Consider the following 22,676-nt stretch of genomic DNA (forward strand, 5'->3'; position numbering starts at 1 on the left):
TGTCACTCTACTTTGGGAGAATGAAATGGACAAAGAGCATACATACTTGCGGCAGCTAATCTCCCAAGCACCAAATGGATTAGTCATCCATCTTGGAAAGATGTCATAGGGTAAAAAGGGATCCTCTACCCCCATAGTAAGATTGACTAATGACTAAAGGCGTTATCTCTTCTACCTCATATCGAGACGACTATGATTTCAAGAGAGAGGTAACGTCATAAAATCTAATATCTAACCAACCCAAATGATTTTCTCATATTAAACTGATCATTTAATGTGAGAATAAACAAGACCAAGATTAAGATATAGACATTCACTTATAGATTTATCCAACACGGGCCAATGTAAAGATGCCCAAATGAGAGATGGTCTATCAAAGAGCAAGGCTAACCGATGGAGCATAAACCTTAGTGTTAGCTTCATTGAAGACCTCCAATAGTTAGTGTAAAAGTCCTTTGACCTTTAAGTTAGGGTTGATCTTGAGGTGGAACCGGGCCCAAGCTTAAGGTGCTTGTCATAATAACTAATATCCAATCCTCCTATATGATTTTCTCATGTTAAATTGATCATTTATATGGGGAAGTACTAGGGAGAAAAGCTAGAATATTGGTTAAGCTAGCAGACCGGCCAAAGTAGATATCCAAAGGAGGAAAATACGGATCCAAAGGGGGGGCCATCTGCAAAAGAGCAATGTGCAACAATGGGCTTCAAATACCTTAATGTTCAGCCCATTAAGACTTCCAAAATTCAATGTAAAGTCCAATGGTCAAACCTTAGGGATATTGGGATGCTTTGTACGTGTACACAAAGTCTTCCTAGATCCCTACATAGAAAAGGGCGAGGCCTTTCAGAGATGAGAGAGAAACACACAACACACACTCACATGCTCCCTTTACACAAAGGAATAGGGGACACATGTCAGCTCCCTAGCCCAGTTGCCCCCAAGGTGCACTCAAATCCTATTGGATGGCATAGAGGTGGACCAATGAGAATTAGGCTATAGTAAATCTAGTTTATATTCATTTTAAAACACTTGATAAAGAACCATAAGAATCAAGCTCTCTAGAAAACTATTGGACAGTCTCCCAAGGGATCCAATGAGCATTCAGCGGCCCAATGGCTTGCCTGCTTCCTATTGGCCAGAAACAAAGGGGTCCAATGAGAGTTTAGTTGCAGTAATTAAATACCTAAAGCTCTCACAAAAGGGAAAAGGGACACATGTCAAAAGGCTATCACTTATGCTTCTCAATTATGATTGGCTACCTTTGCAGGGTCGAATGGGGTGCCAACATGAGTAAATTGCAAGAAGGTCGACCAAGAAGAGAGGGGGGCTGATTTTGACAAGGCATTATCACACACACACACACACAACACACACACACACACCACACACACACACAATCTCAATGTGAAGCAAAGAAGACTCTCTCTCCTTCTCAAGCTTAATGGAAAGCTCATCATCTACTCCAAGCTGATAAAGGAGGCCTACACCAACAACTCTTGGCTTTGTGATGCAAATCCAACCAAGAGCCAAGCTCCAAGCATGCTCATCTCCTCTACCAAGCTAAATACTAAGCTATGCTAAGCTTTTATGAATGATTATTGAGAGATATACTTCTTTTTCGAAGACTACTCCTTCTTCCTCTCAATCTAACTCTCAGCTCTCACCATCTTCGAAGGTGTGTGAGGTCTTGGTCGGAACCGTGTGGGAATTGATGTTGTGTTTTATAAGTGTGTGCATGGTGCTTGAAGCTTCCATCTTCATTGCACCAGCAAGTTATTGAAGAACACAAAGTATTGTATTGTAAAATGTCTCCCTTGATGGGGGAAACCTATAATACAAAGCCTTTTGAGAGGGGACCAGCTCCATGTAATTCCGTCCTCAACTATTGTCAATAGATTAATTTCTCTCTCTTTTGAAGTATTGTTCATGCCTATCTAACTAGGTGTTATGCCTTTTGTTGCTCTCTCCACCCAAGCACTCTTGCTATGCTCATTAGGAAATCTATTCTAATGGAATGCTCACTATGTTATGCTATTTTCCGCTACACACAAGTTACTAGGCCATTAAATGTTACAGTGCTTGAGGTGCTTGATGACTGAGGTGTTTGAGATGCTTGAGGTGCTTGACATGCTGGAATGCTAGGGTTGTACTTGAGGTGAGAACCCAGGCCAAGCTTAAAGTGCTTAAGGGCCAAGCTTGTAGTGGAACTGGCCTAAGCTTGAGGGCTTGAGGTGTCAAAAGTCAAAGATCCAATCCCTACAAGGAGGGGTGGAGCCCTACATGAGGAGGATGAGAGAGAACACACACACACACTCACACAAGGCATGCCTAGTACAAAGAAAGCAAAGGGGACACTTGTCAAGTTCCTCCTCATGTTGCCCTCATGGTGTGCCTGAAGCCTATGGTTTGGCCACCCAAGGGGTCCAATAATAATTTAGGAGATTTAATTAATAGTCTTTGCATTTATCAAGTCCTCTCTCTCAAAGGGAAAGGACGACACTTGTCCCAAGGCTACCCTTGTTGCTTGTAATACCTCCAGCTTGTGATTTGCTAGGCCTGGAGGGGTCCAATGACTTCAAGCATGAGCTACAAGGGGGTCGACCAAATTAAGCTAGGGACTGCTTAGGGAGTATAACTCTCCCCCCCCCCCCCCCCCCCCCCCCCCCCCCCCCACTCTCCTCTCTCTCTCTCTCTCCTCTCTCTCTCCTCTCATTATGCATTGTGTAAAGTGCAAGAGCTCCCTCTCGTTCTCCCAGAAAAGTAGAGGTGAGAGCCTACACCAACACTCTTGGCTATGGAGTGCAAATCCAACCAAGAGCCATGCTTCAATGCTTAAGCTTGCCATCTTCTCCATCTTCATCACTATGCTATTATGTATGCTAACAAGAAGAGTGATGATAAGTGAGGAACGAATTCTTTCTCGTATGGAATGTTTCTTCTTCCTCTTCCCTACCCTCATTCCTTGCTAGCTCTCTCCACCTTCGAAGGTGTTTGTGAGGCCTTGGGACTAAGGCTTGGGATAGTTAAAGCTTTCTTCAAAGTTTATGTTATGCTTGTAATGCATGAAGCTTTCCATCTATATTGCATCACCTAGGTCACAAGGAACACAAAGATTGTATTGTAACAAGTCTCTCTTAGTGAGAGAAATCATAATACAAATGCCCATTGGAGGGGGACCAGCTCCACGTAAATCCGGTCCTCAATTGTTGTCATGTTCTCTAAATTCTCTCTCTTGCAAAAGTATTGTTCTTGCCAAGTTAACTAATTGCTATGCCTATGTTGTTATCTTCAAATATGTTCACAGGCTATGCTCACAAAGTAATTTCTCAAAAGTATTCTCATTAATTTCTGCTACTCTCAAGTTAATAGGCCAATCCCATTACAGATCATTTGTTGCAGTGGGCTCCATGTCTGCACCATTTGGCCCCAACATCGTATCCAACGATTCGTATGAATCTAGAATTTGCAAAAAATTTGAATTTCCACAATGTGTAGTTGGTACCATCAAGGTTCCTTTGGTGAAGGTTGGTGGACGAATGCAAAGTGGAGTAGCACCAGCAACAACACTTGAAGACACCAACATAATTGATTTTGCAAAGTAATACAAGTACTTCTTGTACTTTCTTAGCTACGAGCACCTAGTGCTCTGATACCATGTGAGGAATGCGGAATACAATAAGGATCTAGTAGCAAGGAGAGTAGAGAGAGATACGATGCAAAGTAGATTAGTGGCAAATCAAAAACTTTAGATTAGCACTCTATACAAAGTGATGACGTCATCCACCTATGCGCTCTCAAGGTAGAGCTTGGATGGCAATTTAGACAACTAGAGCAAGTAGGAATACAAGGACTAACAATCCTTCAATAAGGATGTGCATGTGTGCATCAAGTGTGCACACCATTCACCAAATTACTCATGAGAAGGCCTCTTTATATAGATGTAAGGGAGCCTCTAAACGCCCATGTGTAGCCGCCCTTACATAGCCAAATCCAAGTAGAACTTTGTCTGTGTGACCAAGTCCAAGTAGGAATCTCCCATGCGCCCATGTGTAGCCGCTTTTGGGTAGACAAGTCCGCCTAGAACTCGGCCACCGGCCAAGGAAATTCAACCATCGGCCAAAGACCACGGACAACCGGCAACCAGCCATCGAACGACCATTTTTCGATTGTCTTTCAGCCACAGTTCGACCAAGATATTCCGATGAAAGGAATATTTCGATGAATATTTTGCCTTGAGTTTGCTTCATACCATCCACGATCAGAAATCGAGATCTCATCAACGTGCAAAGCAAGAATCCACCAAATATGCGCACCATTGACTTCTCCTCATATGGGTCCTTACAAACTATGCAACATATATTGTGGTGGCAAAACTGAGAGAGGTGGGCATTGCAAGTATACCAACAATGAAGAAGCACCAAGGTCACAAAAGCGTCAATGAGGTATTTGTTGAGGATTAATCTCTCCCGCATCATGCATGTTGTCAAATGCAGAGTAAGCAATGTTTTTCACATTGGTCAACATGAGGTGCAAAGGGTCATAGTTTATGACATTATAGAAACTTATTTAATCCCGTGTATGATACATTTCATCTATTTAAATCAAGAGGTGATAATACTTGCAAAAATTTGCAACATTCAATTTAAAAATCTACAAAGATAGCAAGTTTGCCCCTAGATTTCAAATTTAGCTATAACATTAAAATTAAGAGGTGAGTACTTTATAGAAATTTGGACAAACAATGTGAAAGTTGTCAAATATAATTAATTTCTCTCCCGGATATCTTGTGTGAAAGCTTTATAAGTTTGAGAGAAAAAAAATTCAAACACAAACCACAACGCATATGGGGATAAAAGTGTTACGGTAATTGCAACATATCTCCCAATATATATGACTATATATGGTTAACAAACGGTAATCAATTTCTATAATTAGATCTTCACTCAATTTGCATGGCTCACATTGGATGTGCAATTTGAGAGGGTCCTACTAACAAGGTTATCTCTATTTATAGAGAGAGTCTATTTTTTTAGTAACCAACTTGAAACTAATAAATAGAGCTTACGTGGTTGCATTGAGGCACAAATTTGGGAGAAAGTAGGGTTTTCCCTAGTGGTGTGGTATTTTGTCTATCTCTTCGTCCATGTCTTCTCTTCTACATGAGTAGCACTATGATCTAGGTCATACCATAACGCATGAGCCTTGGTGCTCTACGGAAGCACCTCCATCAATAGCCTAATGCACCATTTGAACCCCTAATTTAGTGCCAAATATATCCGATGCAACTCTAATGATAAGAGGGCACGAGCCTAGCAACCAAATCTTTGATGGCACACAAAAGAGATGGATTGTAGGCAAGTGGACTTTAGGAAATCAGGAACATTGTAAAGTTGTGAAGACGAGGAATGGCATTGTCGTGCAAAGTGAGTAACATATGCCATCAAGAAAGAGATAGATAGGGTAACCACAAAGCTCACGAGAGCCTCATACAATGAGCAGAAAGATGGTGTAGACAAAACGCGCATGCTGCCATCTCGTTTCTAAAGTTTAGATACCTAGATTTGGTCATTTCTTCCCTTATAACCCTTGAACATATTGGCCCATGCAAAGCATATCTCCATACCTATGCCTCTTGTCCTGTAATCTCACTCGTGAATTGGAGATTCGAGTCATGAGAACAACCCTTCAATTGTTTTACAACCTATATTGGTAATGTGTTTCCTATTGCATTCAACCATTCCTATTACATTTTACCCACTCATAGCTTATACATTCTTTCTTATACCCTCTCTTGCAAATGAGTGGAGTATTAATCACTATCTCCATCCACCAATTGGAATTTTCTTTCTGATCAACATTCCCTAAAATAATTTTGGCTTACTCGAGGCAACGCTAAGGCTCTACACTTTGGGCGGCCCTAAAAACGAGCTCCTAATGTAAAGATATTCGGTGCTTGATACCTATTAACACAACGTGGCTGTAGAGGCAACCTGATCAATGAGGATGATGACATGACAATACAAAACCCAATTTTTTCTTGATAATGTTTAATCCAAGACGGACTACTTACATTCACTTGCATACATACAAGCATAGTAAAACCAAAGCAGGATAACATGTATATCAGAAATAACTTTTTTTTATAGAAAAACTCACAATTGTGAGTGAATTATATTAATCAACCCAAATAGTTACAAGGTCTCGTCATGCTCATGTTTGAGCCATGACCTCATCCAGGACCCAAATTACATCGGCTATCAGGGCAGCCATACCAACCAACTTATCTTTGATACATAAGGTCCATTATCATGTTCTTTTGAGATATTTTAATTACCAATAGCCAAGATTTCCCCCGTCCTAGGCATGCCCTCTGCAGACAGCAAGGCACAAGTAGTCCTAGACCAATCCTCCGATTGTTGCTTGCGCCCGAGCGTCCATATTAGCACTTTGCTTTCTTGTATAATTATTGCGAAGCTTGCCACCTCAAGACCTCCTTCAAACACACGGCGGTTCCGTATCTACCATACATTATGTAGGAAGAAGTACCTGACGATTGAGGTTGATGAGGATGGCAGGACCACTCGAATTCTTCACTCCAAGGAATAGATCGGTCTTGTAAAAACCAATTTTCCATGTTCTTTGGACCCACTTGCATATTTTCCCTGCAAGGCCTTTGAAGTTGGCAATCCATGAAGAGGTGGGCCAGATCTTCAATAGCCAACCTGCACCCCAAGCATCGATCTGACCCAATCCCTCTTTCCTAAATCTTCACCCCCGCCGGTAGAGCACCCCAAATTACCTTCCATAAGAATACCTTCATGTGCTGTGGAACCTTTGGCTTCCAGATGTTCTCCATTACTTGCTCCCACCTTTCCTCCGGCCATTTTTTTTCCATATCTTGTTAAGGGGGTTAGAACAATTCTTCTTATGCATCATTGTATGGTAGATGTCTTTAGGATGGGGTTCCCATAAGAGACTGCTTCCACACGCCATTTCCAGGCATTCTAGTCAAACTCCGAATCACAGATAGGCATCACTATATTGTCAAGATCTTTCATCGCTTTGTGAACCAGCAAGACCTCCAAGCTATTCAGTTGGTTCTGGGTAACCAAAAGGTCATTGGTTTTCCAACTCTTGTTGTTACTTTCCCAGAAGTGCCCCAGTCGATTCAGACCCTTATTATTCAGCTTCTTTGGTCTCTATCCAATAGGGAATTTGTGGCGGTTCTATAACTTTAGAAAGCCAGGGGGACCAATGCAAAATGGAGTTCTTGAAGTATTTGGTTCCCGCCCCCCCCCCCCCCCCCCCCCCCCCCCCCCCCCCCCCCCCCTTTAAGACTCCTACTGCTCTATTGCATTTTCTTACCAATTCTCCTGAGCTGCCCCCCAGTCTTAGGGTAGTCCACGTCGGGGCTAACAGCTTGTCATGAACCGCCACCCCTCTCTACTTATCTCAAATAACTAATGTTTTATAATGCAATTGAAATAATGTTTCTTCTCTCTTGAATTTACTTTCTATAGCCATAGCCATGATCTCACAACCATGACATGCATCACCAAGAGCATAGCCTTACAATGGATGCCGCAAAGAGCCTTCACATCACAGAAAGTCACACATATGAGCAAACAAATTTTGTAAACCTTAGCACCTTCGGAATCATGTTCTACACAACATTGATGTAAAAACATGAGAGTGAGAGAGGGGAACATTCACGCCTCCTAGACCGAAGTGCTATGAACTAATGCAAAATAGGAGAGGAGACAGGTAGCAAGAGAGGAAATGGCACACCTCTAAGGAAAAACCCACCCCACTTTCTCCCAAATGCGTGCCACAAGACAACCATGTGAGCCGTATTTATTAGTTTTTGATTGGTTACAAACCCTGGCCTCTGTGATTATTACCACAACTGTTGCCACAAGGCTATTTCACCCACTACCTCCTACATTGTACCCACTTTATATAGCAACATTAGGTGTGCCATGTGCTTGCATGCAACCCCTATATATAGACCTTTAATTGCTCCGGTTGATCATACCTATAGGCTACCTAGACATCTAGCCTATGATCCTTGATCAATAGCAACATTAGGTGTGCCATGTGCTTGCATGCAACCCTATATATAGACCTTTAATGGCTTGAGTTGACCATGTCATAATAATCAATATTTAATTCTCCTAAATAATTTTCTCATGTTAAACTGATCATTTAATATGGGGAAGTGCCATGGGAGAAAAAGCTAGAATATTGGTTAAGCTAGCAGACCGGCCACATTAGGGATCCAAAGGATGGAAAATAGGGATCCAAAGGGGGGCCATCTGCAAAAGAGCCATGTGCAACAATGGGCTTAAAAGCCCTAAGGTTCAACCCATTAAAACTTCCAAAATGCTAAGGTTCCAAAATTCAAAGGTTGTGTCCAAAGGTGAAGCATGGGGGAATTGAATGCTTTGTGTGTGTCCCAAAAGTCTTTATCAATCCCTACATAGGAGGGGGCGAGCCTTGGGAGTAGGGATGAGAGAGAAACTCACACACACACACACACACAACACACACACACACACACACACACACACACACACACACAAGCTCCCTTTACACAAAGGAATGAGGAACACATGTCAGCTCTCTAGCCCAGATGCCCACAAGTGTACCCAATTCCTATTGGATGGCCTTGGAGGTGGACCAATGAGAATTAGGCTAGAGTAACTCTAGTTTAATTAATTTTAAAACACTTAATAAAAGAACCAATGAGAATTAAGCTCTCTAGAAGACTATTGGACAGTCTCCCAAGGGGACCAATGAGCATTCAACAGCCCAATGGCTTGCCTGATTCCTATTGGCCAGGAGGCAAAGGGGTCCAACGAGAGTTTAGTTGCATTTATTAATTACATAAATCTCTCACAAAAGGGAAAGGGGGACACATGTCAGAAGGCTATCACTTATACTGCTCAATTATCATTGGCTAGCTCTAGGGAGGTCCAATGAGACTGTAGCATGAGCAAATAGCAAGAGGGGTCGACCAAGAGAGGGGGGCTGATTTTTGCAAGGCATTATCACACACACACACACACACACACCACACACACACACACACACACACACACACTCACACAATCTCATGTGTGAAGTAAAGAAGACTCTCTCTCCTTCTCAAGCTTTAATGGAAAGCTTACCACCTACTCTAAGCTTCTGAGAAGGGAGGCCTACACCAACAACTCTTGGCTTTGTGATGCAAATCCAACCAAGAGCCAAGCTTCAATCCATGCTCATCTTCTCTACCATGCTAATTACTAAGCTAAGCTATGCTAATATGATGATTATGTGAGGAGATGTACATCTTTCTCGTAAGAATACTCCTTCTTCCTCTCAATCTACCTCATACATACCCCGCTAGCTCTCACCATCTTCGAAAGTGTGTGAGGTCTTGGGTCTGAGACCGGAGAGAATTGATGTTGTGTTTGATAAGTGTTTTGCTTAGTGCATGAATCTTTCATCTTCATCTTCATTGCACTAGCTAGTCTTGAAGGAACACAAAGAATTGTATTGTACAATGTCTCTCTTGATGGGAGAAACCATAATACAAAGCCTTTTGGAGGGGGACCGGCTCCATGTAAATCCGGTCCTCAACTGTTGTCAATAGCTTAATTTCTCTCTCTTTTGAAAGTATTGTTCATGCTATCTAACTAGGTGTTATGCTTTTTGTTGCTCTATCCACCCAAGCACTCTTGTAATTCTCATTAGGAATCTATTCTAATGAAATGCCCACTATGTTCATGCTAATTTCCGCTACACACAAGTTTGTAGGCCATTAAATGTTACATGACCATATCTACAGGCTACCTAGACATCTAGCCTATGATCCGTGACCCATAGAGTTGACATGCTATCCTATTACAATCAAACTATCTCTGGACTGCCTCTGACACAATTCTCATCTGCATGCATAGCTATTGTCATCATAGTCCATTTACTAGCCTAATAGTGGTACATGTTGCAACCCAGGTACATAGACCGCTTCTGACACGTCAAGGATCATAGCGCAGAGCAATGGAGTCCATTGCCAATCAATAAACTCCTTGGCCCTTGCCATCATATTAATCTTGTGCTCATAAAAACAGGCATGTAGCAACCATGGCCTGCATCTTTGATGAGCTTGCGGTTTGAGTTTAGTTGAGTTGTAGCTTTCCGACAAGAGTGACTAGCATGATAAACTCAAATAATGGAACTGACGGATCTGTTTGATCCTTGGAAGCAAGACCAAATAAATAAAGCAGAATAATTATAGTACGCAGGTAGTAGTGTGAGAGATAATGGGAGGCTTTTGTGGCTATGCAGTCTCTTCTGGTGATTCTTTCACACTCCAATGACATGAGAGAGACATAAATACCTACCGCCTTGTTTGCCATCCTTGGTTGAGGTTGTCTTCAACTATTGTGCATCCGACAATGTTCATCCTACCTTCTCAACTATATTGTAGCATGTGTACGTCGTTGACTGCACTCAACCCGTATCACCACCTTTAAAAAAAAAAAAAAAGAGACAGAAGAGCAACTTTGTTACTTAGCATCCTTTCTCCAATATCATAATCTTTGCCTCCTCTTTTGTTGCGAGCACAAATTTTAGCACCTACACCACCCAAACCCAAAAAATAAAGGCGATATGAACAGATTAACGATCTCTTGGATTTTCTGGGAGAGACAGAATCGCGAAAATGGAGCTTATTGGGAGATCATATACCCCTGTTTTTTTTACCCCCACCTGGTGGAGATACTTCATTCGACTAAATACAAAAGGTGATATCCGGAAATAGTACTTAAGATAATTAACGACTCAAATCATGATCTCGGAAAATTTCTGAAGAATGCTAAGGGGTTTAGTAGGTAGCGCGAAGGGCTATTTACTCCCGAAGCCTGCAAAGGCTAGGATTGATATTCGGAAACAATTCTATTAAATACTATATCATCATCCGAGACAGATCTTCTCATTCCTCGAAAAAATCCCTGATAAAGCGGAGATTTTACATCCGGGGGAATGGTCGTATCTCAATTTTCCAATAGGCCTATCTCCTATTGCTGCATCCTCTCAATATTACTTGTTCTCCTCTGTCATTGAAACATCCTTTGTCTGCCGTTTCGGGTTCCAATTCCTTTCATTTGTGGAACGTTTCTACTATTGACTATTTAACACAGACCCAATGCGTGGATCCTATTTGAGAAAGGTAATGTATTCCCCCCCGACAAGCTAAATGTTAACAAGAGATCTACTAATTCATTCTCTCAATAGATTCTTGAATTGTGTAAGTAATATACTTTTTTTTCCTTTTCGTGAAAAATGAAATTGATTCGTGGATATTTCGTAGAGAAAGCTCTGATATTTTAGATAGTAATAAAGAACTACTGACTCAACATTTGGTAACGACTAAGATTCTCTACAGGTATGCATCGAAATCAAAATTCAATTATGATTTATCGAGCAACAAGATTTTTCATGAACCTTACCCGCAAGATAGATCCAACGTTTTGGCATACTTACTTCAATTCTGGCAAAATGATCTATTGGGTCACAAGATTCGTAAGTTGGATCCTGCGGAGAAGTGGGCTTTTTTCCGCCCTTGGGAGAGATATTCTATTTTCGGCAACAACAAGGCGAAGAGACAGTCTACTAAATATGCCATGTCGTGACATACCTATTTCACTCCAATCGGGATTATTACCATCCAAAGGAATTTTGCTAGTAGGACCTGTAGAAACTGGCAGATCCTCTCTTATTAGAGATGTAGCATCCAACTCCTACTTTCCAGTGGTGAAACTACCACTCAAAAAATTCATATACAACCGATCTTTTTTCAATAATGTACGTGGAAATTTCATCTCGAAAGAGAGCGTACACCGATTAAATATCGTCTTTGAAATAGCGAAAGAAATGTCTCCTTGTACATTATGGATTCAAGATATTCATGAATTGAATATTTGTCGTTCGTATAATAAGCTAGAAGCTGATCCCAAATTTCTACTTTGCCAAATATTGAAGAGTATTGGTCACAAGCTCGGCAACTCCGACATCCGCGAGAATGTCGTTATTGCCACGACTCACGTACCTGCGAGGATAGATCCAGCTTCAGTAGCTCCGAATCGGTTAAACTAATTAATAAATTTTCGGAGGTCCAATGGGCGTCAACGTCAGAAAGAATTGTCAATTCTATTACGTATCAAAGGTTTCGAGGTAGGGGCTAATCCGACTCTTCTTGAGAGTACTGTGTCTGGAACTGCAGGTTATAGTAAACGAGATTTACTTCTTCTCGCTAATGAAGCGTTATTGATAGGTACTTCCAAAGGGAGAAAGTTTGTATGTAGCAACACAATTGGATTAGCTTTGCATAGGCAACATTCGACTGTTAGTGATATGGGCAATGAGATGGAATCTAATTCTGAATGGGAAAATCTCTTCCTACAAGATGGCAGAAGTAAAGAATAGTTTGACAGATATTTCTCTCACAACTTTTCCATTTATTGGTCGTGACGAGTTAAAAATGCGATTTTATTACTTGTCTAACTGGTATGTGGAACCTTCAACAACCGAATCAACAATTGATGAATTCACTATGTTTTTGCATCTCCCAGAGCTAATAGCCAAATTAGTAGCTCGCGATTCGTTCCAAATGGATAGGGGAAAAGAAGATAATTTCAATTGTTATCGACAAACTCGTAGAGAATGACTTAAACCTAGCTTGTGGCGTCCTAGAAAACCTCTCGAATAATTTCCCACGTCCGGAAATTTGTAGGGGAGAGAGCCGGCGCAGTAATAGTTTTCCTCCCCTCTTCCTATTGGAAAACCCAAGTATTGCTCAGGTGTAACCTCTCTAAAGTCGCTCTTCCAAATCTCTGAAAGAGGGAGAATTAGTAGTCTAACTAACCGATTTCGAGATGCAACAGTCACCCGAAAAGAAACTCAGCGGCAGAGATATCGCGTGAGATTACTTGGTCCCGCAAGGCTTGGCGTCTCCGTTTCCTGCGAAGCGGGACTTACGAATTGATGGGGGTATTATCCGAACCCAACCATTTGTATAACTTAATTCTTCTTTACTACAATCAGAATTACATACCCCAACAAGATTTTGAATTCAGTAAGATTAGGGGAAAGAGAAGTAAGTGGCGCGAGAAAAGCGGGTATCTTTTCAGCTTCGAGAAATCTGTCACTAATGGAACAGATAATTCCATTAAAAGATTGGAAAACCGATTGGATAATATGTTGTTACGTGAGCAATTTCTCGAATTGGGAATCTCTGGCGATTCATCTAATGAGTATGAAACACATTGTGATCGATTGAATGAAATGACTCGACTCTTCGGCGGGGCGCTTCATCTGGGACCCCATGCTTCTGTTCCAGCCAGACCCTAACATTCCTTCCCTGCGCCGCAACTTGTTGTCAACGAAAGAACTGGCACGGAGGCTTCACACCATTTACGGTATGAGAAGGCAGCGCCTTCAGAAGATGTCAAATAATAAAATTAAAGATTTTTTCCTCTATAGCGAAGAGAATCCAAAATTGAAACCCGACTCATCTCTCAATCGGCGGAATAATCTTCCTCTGGAAGAGGAGGAGCGAGATTCCGAATACGTCAGGGAAACCTCTTCCGTAGATATACATCTGCAATATCCGCAGATATTTACTCCCGTTCGTTTGGGTTGCTACGCGGTAGCGGAGGATTTCCCGGAACGATTTCTTCGGTTTAGGCTTCTGGTTCATAGAAAACAATGGCTGAGACGGAACCGTTCCCCATTTCGGGATTTTCTTATTTATAATATGTTGCTTGAAACTTATGAATATCTATCCAATCCGTTTCGGTTTGGTAAAGCATCACTGGATTGAACAATGAAACAATTCCTTCATGAAAGTTCGATGTCATGAAACAACACTGTTGTTTCCTCACCTAGATACTCCCCACTCCGTTTAGATCTCTAGCCATAGAATTGGAAGCCAACTCACTCAGTAGGAGGAAGATCTCTATTTTCCTTTTACTGATACGGAAAATCTAATTATAGCATTTCAAAAAGAAAAGAAGTTGGAGAACAGTTACTATAGGAATTAGGAGTCTCTCCACTGAGAGGTAGGATTGGAAGGAGTGATATAGGTTATTCCGCAGGAATTATGCGAACGAAGACAATTCTTTGTCTTCCCAATAACTATCCTCGATAAAGATTTTGGATTTCCCCCCCCCCCCTCACACCTCCCCAAGTAGCTCCAAGGATCTCATTGAGGCGTCGAAATCTAAGAATTTCCACTTTAAATCAATCCGGTGTATCGAATGACTGGAATGGGCCAATTAAATTAGTCAAGTGGGGGGGGGGGGGAGAACGGAACGTGCCAATATTCTCGTTTCCATTCGTTGGTGTCGAGGCCTAAAATAGCGCGATAGCAAACCATTCAGTGGTTGGTGGGTCACGCCAACTTGATTTGGCATATGTGTGATGTGAAATACAGCTCTCCTAATCCTAATTAGTATTAGTGGAAATTCTTGACGTAGATACGGATCTCCCCGGATAGGATTCGAACCTACGACCAATCGGTTAACAGCCGACCGCTCTACCGCTGAGCTACCGGGGAAAGGTAGGGGATTCAGTCCCATACACACTTGCTTGAATACCTTTTTTCCAGAAGCCAATTCCAAATCTGGAAGGAGTTAAGCTTTCTTTGCCATTGCAAAAACTTTGCGTACTCCCTAGCCCCCATTCATTATAGGGGGGGTAGTGGCGATAGCAATCCCATTCGAATGGAGGGGGCCCCCAAATCATGGGCGTGGGAGGGTGGGGGGGGGGGTCAACCGGCCGAGACAGAGGTCAAGATCAACCTGGCAAGCCCCTCCCAAGATTCGTATTGATCAATCACCAATGAGTGGTTTCTATTCCCCCCTTCCGGGAGGCGTAGTAGAATAGTTGCGGGATTCTTCCTCCACGTTATTTTGAGGACTAGAATTAGGGGGAATAGAGGAAGCAAAATAGAATTAGAAAGATGGGGAAGATGAAAAAAATAGTCGGGAGAAATGAACGCGAATTGGAGTTTCGTGAAACGAAAGTAGCAGTTTATGGAAAAGGAAAAAAGATGAAGATTAGTACTGATGATAAAATAGCTCCAAAAATAATTATGAATAAGTAATAAGATATCCTACCATTTCCTCTTTTCTTCGTAACGTATAAACTCTCCTCCAAAAAAATTTAAGGCTCCGATTACGTTGACAAAACCGTCGATTCCGTAACGATCAAAATCTGAAAGTGACTTACTTAAAGATCTTAGATTACGCACAAAGCATATATCATAATAGTAATCAATATAACCCCGATTTAGTGACCAAGATTGAACAAGCAACCCAAATTTACTAACTAATTTGGTAAATCCAAACTAATTTTTTTAGTAATAAAAATATTTATAACTTTTTTTGTAAATAATGAAGGAAAAAAATATTCCAAAAAAGATAAAATAAGTGAGCTACGCGAGTTTAGCAATATTTTTATATAAATATTGAAAGATTTACTAAGTTCGAAAAAGTGAACTGGATTAATTAACCACTCCGGGATAATTCAAAATTGGCAGTTTCTCCTATGAGATTAATTCCCAGTAGTCCTACTAATGTAGTGGGTATTGCAAGCATCACTAGAGAAAATGTCATGGCAGAAGACGATTCTTTAGGCTTCGGCAAGCTCTGATCGTAATGGACGTTAGTAATTCCATTTGGGTTTGCTAGATATGATGACGAAAACCCTTTGTTTTTTGTTATTCCCAATCGTACCGATGCAACATTTTGATTAATTTGATTTAGTGAAAGATTTCCTTCAGTTTCACCCCACATACTTATGGACAATGGCGCAAAATGGTTAAAGTCAACCCAATCCGTTTTAATAGTGCAAAAATCCCCCTCGAAAGTAAGGAGATAGATACGAACAAATAAAACGCCGTAAGACCTGCTGTGCCAGAAGCTAGAATTCCAAGTGGAAGAGAACTTAACCAACTTTCGTGAATAATCTCATCTTTGGACCAAAAACAGGCTAAGGGCGGTATTCCAGATAGAGAAAGGGTACCCGGAAGAAAAGTAGTTCCAGTAATTGGCATGTACTTACGTAAGCCACCCATGAAAAACATGTTTTGACTCCTGTTAGGTGAATATCCAACAACTTTTTCAATTGAGTGAATTACTGAACCGGCTCCGAGAAATAATAAAAGCTTTTGAATAGGCATGCGTCACGAGATGGAAGAGAGCAGATTGGTAAGCGCCGATGCCTAGGGCTGAAACCATATATCCCAACTGAGACATGGTGGAATAAGCAAGACCCTTTTTAGATCTCTTTGTGCAAGAGCTAATGTGGCACCCAGCAAAGCCGTTGCTCCCACCAAGCCAAGAGCTGGCTTGCATCACTAAGGGAAGCGTAGAAATTAGACCACTAAATAAATCGGGCAATGAAAAAAATCGCCGGCAGCTACAGAGCATTGGGATAGGTCCCCTATGGCGTTGTCACTCCCATGCATCTGAGATGCGATGCGAGAATTGAGCAGATTTACCAACTGGACCTGCAAGAGTAAAAAAGCAATGATATTTGTCAAGATTGGATTGGAAAATCCAATTTCTTTTAATTTGGCAAATCAATCACACAATTACGGAAATCTCGAAACTACCAGTTGTCCAGTAAATACCTAGAATACCTAAAAGTAATCCAAAATCTCCTATGCGGTTTGGTAACAAAAGCTTTTTGACAAGCATTTGCGGCACTTGACCTAGCAAACCAAAAACCTACTAATAGATAGGAAACACATTCCAACTAACTCCCAAAACACGTAAAGCTGTATTAAGTTGGGGCTGAGAACTGACCCTAACATTGACGCGGTAAACAAACTCAAATAAGCATAAAACCTGGTATATCCCCGGTCATAACACATATAACTATCGCTATAAATCATAACTATAACACGCCTACAGTGGTAACCAGTAGTGACATTACTAAAGTAAGTGAATCGACTAAAAAGCCTATTTCTACGCAAAAAGTACTTCTCGGTATCCAAATCCATAAATATTGCTGAATCGGGTTTTTCACAAATTGTTCCTGAAATATGGCAAGTGACACAAACGTAGAAATAGCTAATGAAAAAACGTTGAGCAATGCGCACAGGCGATGGAAACCCCTTGCAACTCTTGGAAAAAAGAATGATAACGATCCAGTGCAACAAGAAGCTATTAATGGACACGAAGGAATAATCCAAGCGTATTCGTTTGAAAGTTTCACAGACGTAGTCAACTCCAAATTTAATTTGTTGCTACTTCCCGACGGGGGGGGGGGGGAAGTGTAAGAGCATTACTAGATGGAATGTATGCAGACAAAATAATTGATTTTGAGTAAAAAAGAAAAAGAGACTCAATAATTTTGATTTCATGAAAGAAGCAACAATCAAAAACTTGACAGTATTTGCACGTGACCGAGATACTTATTCGAGTTGTAAAATTTGGAAACGAATCAACTCGCTTTGTGAACGAATTTTTTTCTTTCTCGGGGGGAGGAAATATGGAAAAATGGAAAGAGAGAGTCAGAATTGGTGGATACGCAATTATTGATATTGGAGGAAAACAACTACGAGTACAACCGGGAAGATTCCACGATGTTCGTCATTTTCCTCACAAATTAAAATACACGGGGATCTGACACAAAAGTATCCATGGGTCGAGTCTTGCTTATTCGTGACGGATCTAAAATAGATATTGGTTTCTCCGTGGCTAGCGAATGCAGTTGTCAAGGGACGGATCTTACATAACTGTTTCGAAGATAAATTGGTAATAAAAAAGATTTTTTCCAAAAGAAAAACGTGAGGGAGTCGAGGATGCAGAGGAAGTATAATTAGATTTGCAATTGATTCCATCCATTTTAATTGTAGTAATGCAACTAACAAATAATTGCATAGGTAAGTCAAATTACTAAGATACTTGAAAGATTGATGCATCGATGCAAAGTTTTTTTTTATTTGATATCTGTCCCTCTTTGTTATTTGTCCACTTTTCTATCCATTATATTCATTCTACTGATACATATCAACATAACTGGTAATTGCAAAGAGAAAAAGCTACAAGAATACTCAATAGAATATGGCCGTTCCGAAGAAACGTACTTCTGCATCAATGAAGAAAATTCGTAATCATAGCTGGAAAATTAAATCAGTGGAAAAGTCGTTGAAATCTTTTTCTTTGGCTCAATCTGTTTTAAGCGGACGTTCAAAAAGTTTTTATTATGGAACTGAAAAAAACCTTTCCAGAAAAATTAGTACTATTCTATATTCCCGGGTAGTTGTTTGACAGATATGTAGAAGAGTGAACAAACAGTTAAAAAACCACAAAATTAGCATAATTCCTTGACAGGAACTGACAAAATTTGACATATTAATAATCTACAATTTTATTCCCCCCGGAAATATAGAAAAATTGGGTGAAATTTGAAAATATTTTGTATAACAGTTATAGTATGGATAATCAGTGACGTAATCGCCTTTATCAATCAACTTCAAGCAATTGTGTATGTTAATCTATTTTTGGAAATATTGAGTTTAAGGATGAAATGACCTCCCTATTAGAACAAAGATATATCCCAAATAAGTATTTAAATGTTATTTCACGTCAATGTAAGAATTTGACCGATCTTAAAGCATATTGTGAGAGCGCAAGATACAGGGAATTTCTTAGACTTCCATACCACCAATTTAGAAAATAGAAAGAAATAAATCAAGGAAAAAAAAAGAAGGGGGGGGGTTATAACTCCTTCCTTTTTAAGATTTTCCCTCGTTAGTTTAATTTAACCTATTTATGTACAAACACATAAGCCACGTAACACTCGCTTTAAACTAAGCCGTAGTGTGGGTCTCTGTGCAGTGTTATAACATGCACGATGTTACGACATTTCTATAGATAGAAAGGGCTCGTCTACGTTCGGAATAGCAGGATTTGAACCTGTGACCTCCATCACCCCAAGATGGCGCGCTACCAACTGCGCCATATTCCGTATATCTATCTATCTATATACACGATTATATCTACCCATCGGTTTAGATTAAGATGTTTTTTTATTTTTAAAAATGAACTAACTAAATAAGTGATTAATTCTTCTTATTTCTTAACCTATATGCATTTCAAAACTTCTGTTACATCTTATCAAACTATGTAACAGTTGACTTATCGGTCCGAACCAATATACAATTAAGTATGTATTTGTTTCTATTTTGATAAGCCGCTATGGTGAAATTAGGTAGACACGCTGCTCTTAGGAAGCAGTGCCAAAATCTCGGTTCGAATCCGAGTAGCGGCACGTGAAATAGTGAAATAAAAAAAAAAAGACAAATTGTAAACTACCTTGATTACTTAGAAAATAAAGTCACCGACTTTATTGGTGATAATCCACTCTAAAGTGATTAATTCGTAATAAATTAAAAGAATAAATTACTGGTCTCCCTCAATTACGACATATACAGGCATAGAGTACATATTTGTTAATATTTCGTTTGTGATGTTTTTTTTCGTAACTTTGTTGAACCTCATCAATTTATTTTACAAAGTTGATAAAATTGATCATTTCAGCAAAAATAGCATGACAATTGCTTTTTTCTGTACTACAGGATTTCTGATTACTCGCTACCTCCAAACCAGGCACTTACCGCTAGGTAATCTGTACGAGTCGCTAATGTTTCTATCGTGGGGCTTCTCCTTATTATATTCAATTTTAGAAGTTAGAGACCAAATTGGTTTATCGCATGCAGTACTCGCACCTGGTGCTATGTTGATTCACGCCTTCGCAACTTCAAGTCTCCCCAGCAAATGCGTTCCCCCACGTTGTTAGTACCCGCTTCGCAGTCTCAGTGGTTAATGACGCATGTAAGTGCGATGTTGATTAGTTATATAACCTCATTGTGTGGGTCTTCGCTAGCAATAACTTTATTAAGTTTATTCTACGGCAAGGTAGGTAGTGTAACTTTGGAACACAAGTTTGAAAAACAATCTTTCTTTTTTTTGATGAACCCTCGTAAGAATCTGTGGAAACAAACCGGTGCAGAAAACTATTCCTACTTCCTCATCTCCAACTCACGGAAGTGCCAATTGATTAATTGCTTGGATAAGTGGGCTTGCCAAACAATAAGTTTGGGGTTTTCTCTGTTGACTATTGGTATACTTTCTGGCGCAGTGTGGGCTAATGAAGCTCGGGGATCTTACTGGAGTTGGGACCCAAAAGAGACTTGGGCGTTGGTAACTCGGTTAGTATATGCTACTTACCTTCATACAAAGGTGGATAAGAGAAAGATGGGGGAGGGACCGGCCACGACAGCATCTATGGGATTTTTCTTAGTTTGGATTTGTTTCTTGGGAGTCAATTTATTAGGAGTTGGATTGCATAATTACGGATGGTTAGCGTAAAGACCAGAAGGTTAATTTTGGCAAATTGAAGGAAAATAAAAAGGAAGGGGGAGATTAAAAAAAAAGTGGTTTGAAAAAAAAAAAAATTAATTGACAAAAATTTTAACTACATTGAGAAATTGGGGGAGCAGCAGGGTAGCAAAATAACTCCAAAAACCTAAAAGGAGAAACAGGAACAGACTTGCTAGTAAATAGATGTATTTTCCAAATGTCTGTTTCTGCCTCTCCATTTCCTGCAGATAAAAACAATTACAAAATTGCAGCTATTTCGTGTACAGTATGAATCTATTATATTAGCCTTCCAAGAAACTCTTTTCTTTATCCCATGCTTCTATGCCATAGAGGTGGTGTACAAATAAGCTTATTTGTTTGTACTAAATTCTCTAGGTACTCATTTTTTAGCTCAGAACGTTGAGTCATGTAAGTGGGAGGGAAGGGATTTCAGTACTCCCAATAGATAAAATCAAATTTGGTATAAACCGATACCTAGTATTGGTAGGAGAAAACAAATTAGAATAAATAATTCTCTTGGACCAGGATCAATTGAGTAAGGATTTGATTTGTCAAAAAACCTGTAACCATAAAATAGTTGGCGTAACATTGATAGTAAGTAGATGGGAGTTAATACCGTACCAATTCCCTCTAGCACCGTAATTCCCGCCTTAAAGGCAAAAGAATATTGATTAGAAGTAACAACTCCCAAAAAAACTAGCAATTCCGACACGAAACCACTCATTCCGGTAATGCAAGAGAAGCCAACGAAAGGGTGCTAAACATGGTAAATAATTTAGGCATTGAAATAGCAGCCCCTCCCAATTGATCTAGTAGATAAGTTCGAGTTCTGTCGTAACAGGTACCTGCGAGGAAAAATAAGGCAGCTCCAATCAAACCGTGGGAAATCATTTGTAATATAGCTCCATTAATACCTGTCTCTGTAAAAGAACCGATTCCGATGGTTACAAAACCCATATGAGAAATGGAAGAATAAGCTATTCTTCTTTTAAAATTGCGCTGACTCATTGAAATTAAGGAGGCGTATATAATTTGAATCGCTCCAAATAACATCATCCACGATCCAAGTAAAAAATGTGCATGAGTTAATAATTCCAAATTAATTCGAATAAGTCCGTATCCACCCATTTTTAACAGCACTCCGGCTAATAACATACATGTGCTGTAGTGTGCCTCCCCATGAGTATCTGGTAACCAGGTATGGAAGGGAAAGATAGGCAATTTCACGGCATAAGCCACCAAGAAACCTACGTAGATTAGTACTTCTAACGAAAGGGGATATGATTTATGTATCAAATCCTGAATATTAAAAGAAGGAACCTCGCTACCATAAAAACTCATAGTCAAAGCCGCCACCAATAAAAATATTGAGCCACCAGCTGTGTATAGGACAAATTTCGTGGCTGAGTATAAACGTCTTTTTCCGCCCCATAAACATAGTAGTAAATAGACTGGAATGAGTTCTATTTCCCACATAAAGAAAAAAAGCAAAATGTCTCGGGAAACAAATAATCCAATTTGGCCGCCATACATAATCAGCATTAAAAAGTAAAATAGCCGTGTATTACGAGTGATAGGCCAAGCCGATAAGGTTGCCAGAGTAGTTGCAAAACCCGTCAATATGACAAGACCGAGGGAAAGCCCGTCGATTCCTAATGACCAGTGAAGATGGATATTGTTTATCCAGTTAAAGGTTTCCAACAACTGGATTGACTGATAATCGATTCGAAAATGACAATAAAATATGTAAGTAATTGGTAAAAATTCCAATATGCAAATACCCAGAGTATACCATCGAGTGACTCTGTTTCCATTACGAGGCAGGATTGGAATCATCAGACCAGCAAAAATTGGGAGGGAAACGATTACCGTTAACCGAGGTACATTACTAATCATGAATTAAAAAAGAAATAATTTTTAATAGAGACTGTGTAAGCCAAATGAGATGACTCATACCCAACTTTGGAAGTCGAAGTTTTGGGTATGAGTTGAAATGAATGATTTAGGGATTAACTTTTCAGTCCTACCTATTAATAAGCTAGACCCATACTACGGGTAGTTTCAGCCCCCAAGTAGACACGTACACTCAGAAAATCTGTTGGACAGGCAGATTCACATCTCTTACATCCCACACAATCTTCTGTTCTGGGAGCAGAAGCTATTTGATTTGCCTTGCATCCATCCCACGGTATCATTTCTAGCACATCTGTAGGGCATGCTCTTACACACTG

General features: G+C 40.2%; 2 non-coding genes across 2 annotated transcripts; both read right to left on the bottom strand.

Moving 5' to 3' along the window:
* Positions 1-14,534: 14,534 nt before the first annotated feature.
* On the bottom strand, positions 14,535-14,606 carry TRNAN-GUU (transfer RNA asparagine (anticodon GUU)). The gene has a single exon. It is a non-coding gene; the product is annotated as a tRNA-Asn (tRNA).
* Positions 14,607-18,957: 4,351 nt separating this feature from the next.
* Positions 18,958-19,030, bottom strand: TRNAP-GGG (transfer RNA proline (anticodon GGG)). The gene has a single exon. It is a non-coding gene; the product is annotated as a tRNA-Pro (tRNA).
* Between the last annotated feature and the right edge of the window lie 3,646 nt (positions 19,031-22,676).

The sequence above is a fragment of the Adiantum capillus-veneris genome, unplaced genomic scaffold, assembly GCF_014529385.1.
Source record: "Adiantum capillus-veneris isolate H3 unplaced genomic scaffold, ASM1452938v2 Hic_scaffold_325, whole genome shotgun sequence".
NCBI lineage: Eukaryota > Viridiplantae > Streptophyta > Polypodiopsida > Polypodiales > Pteridaceae > Adiantum > Adiantum capillus-veneris.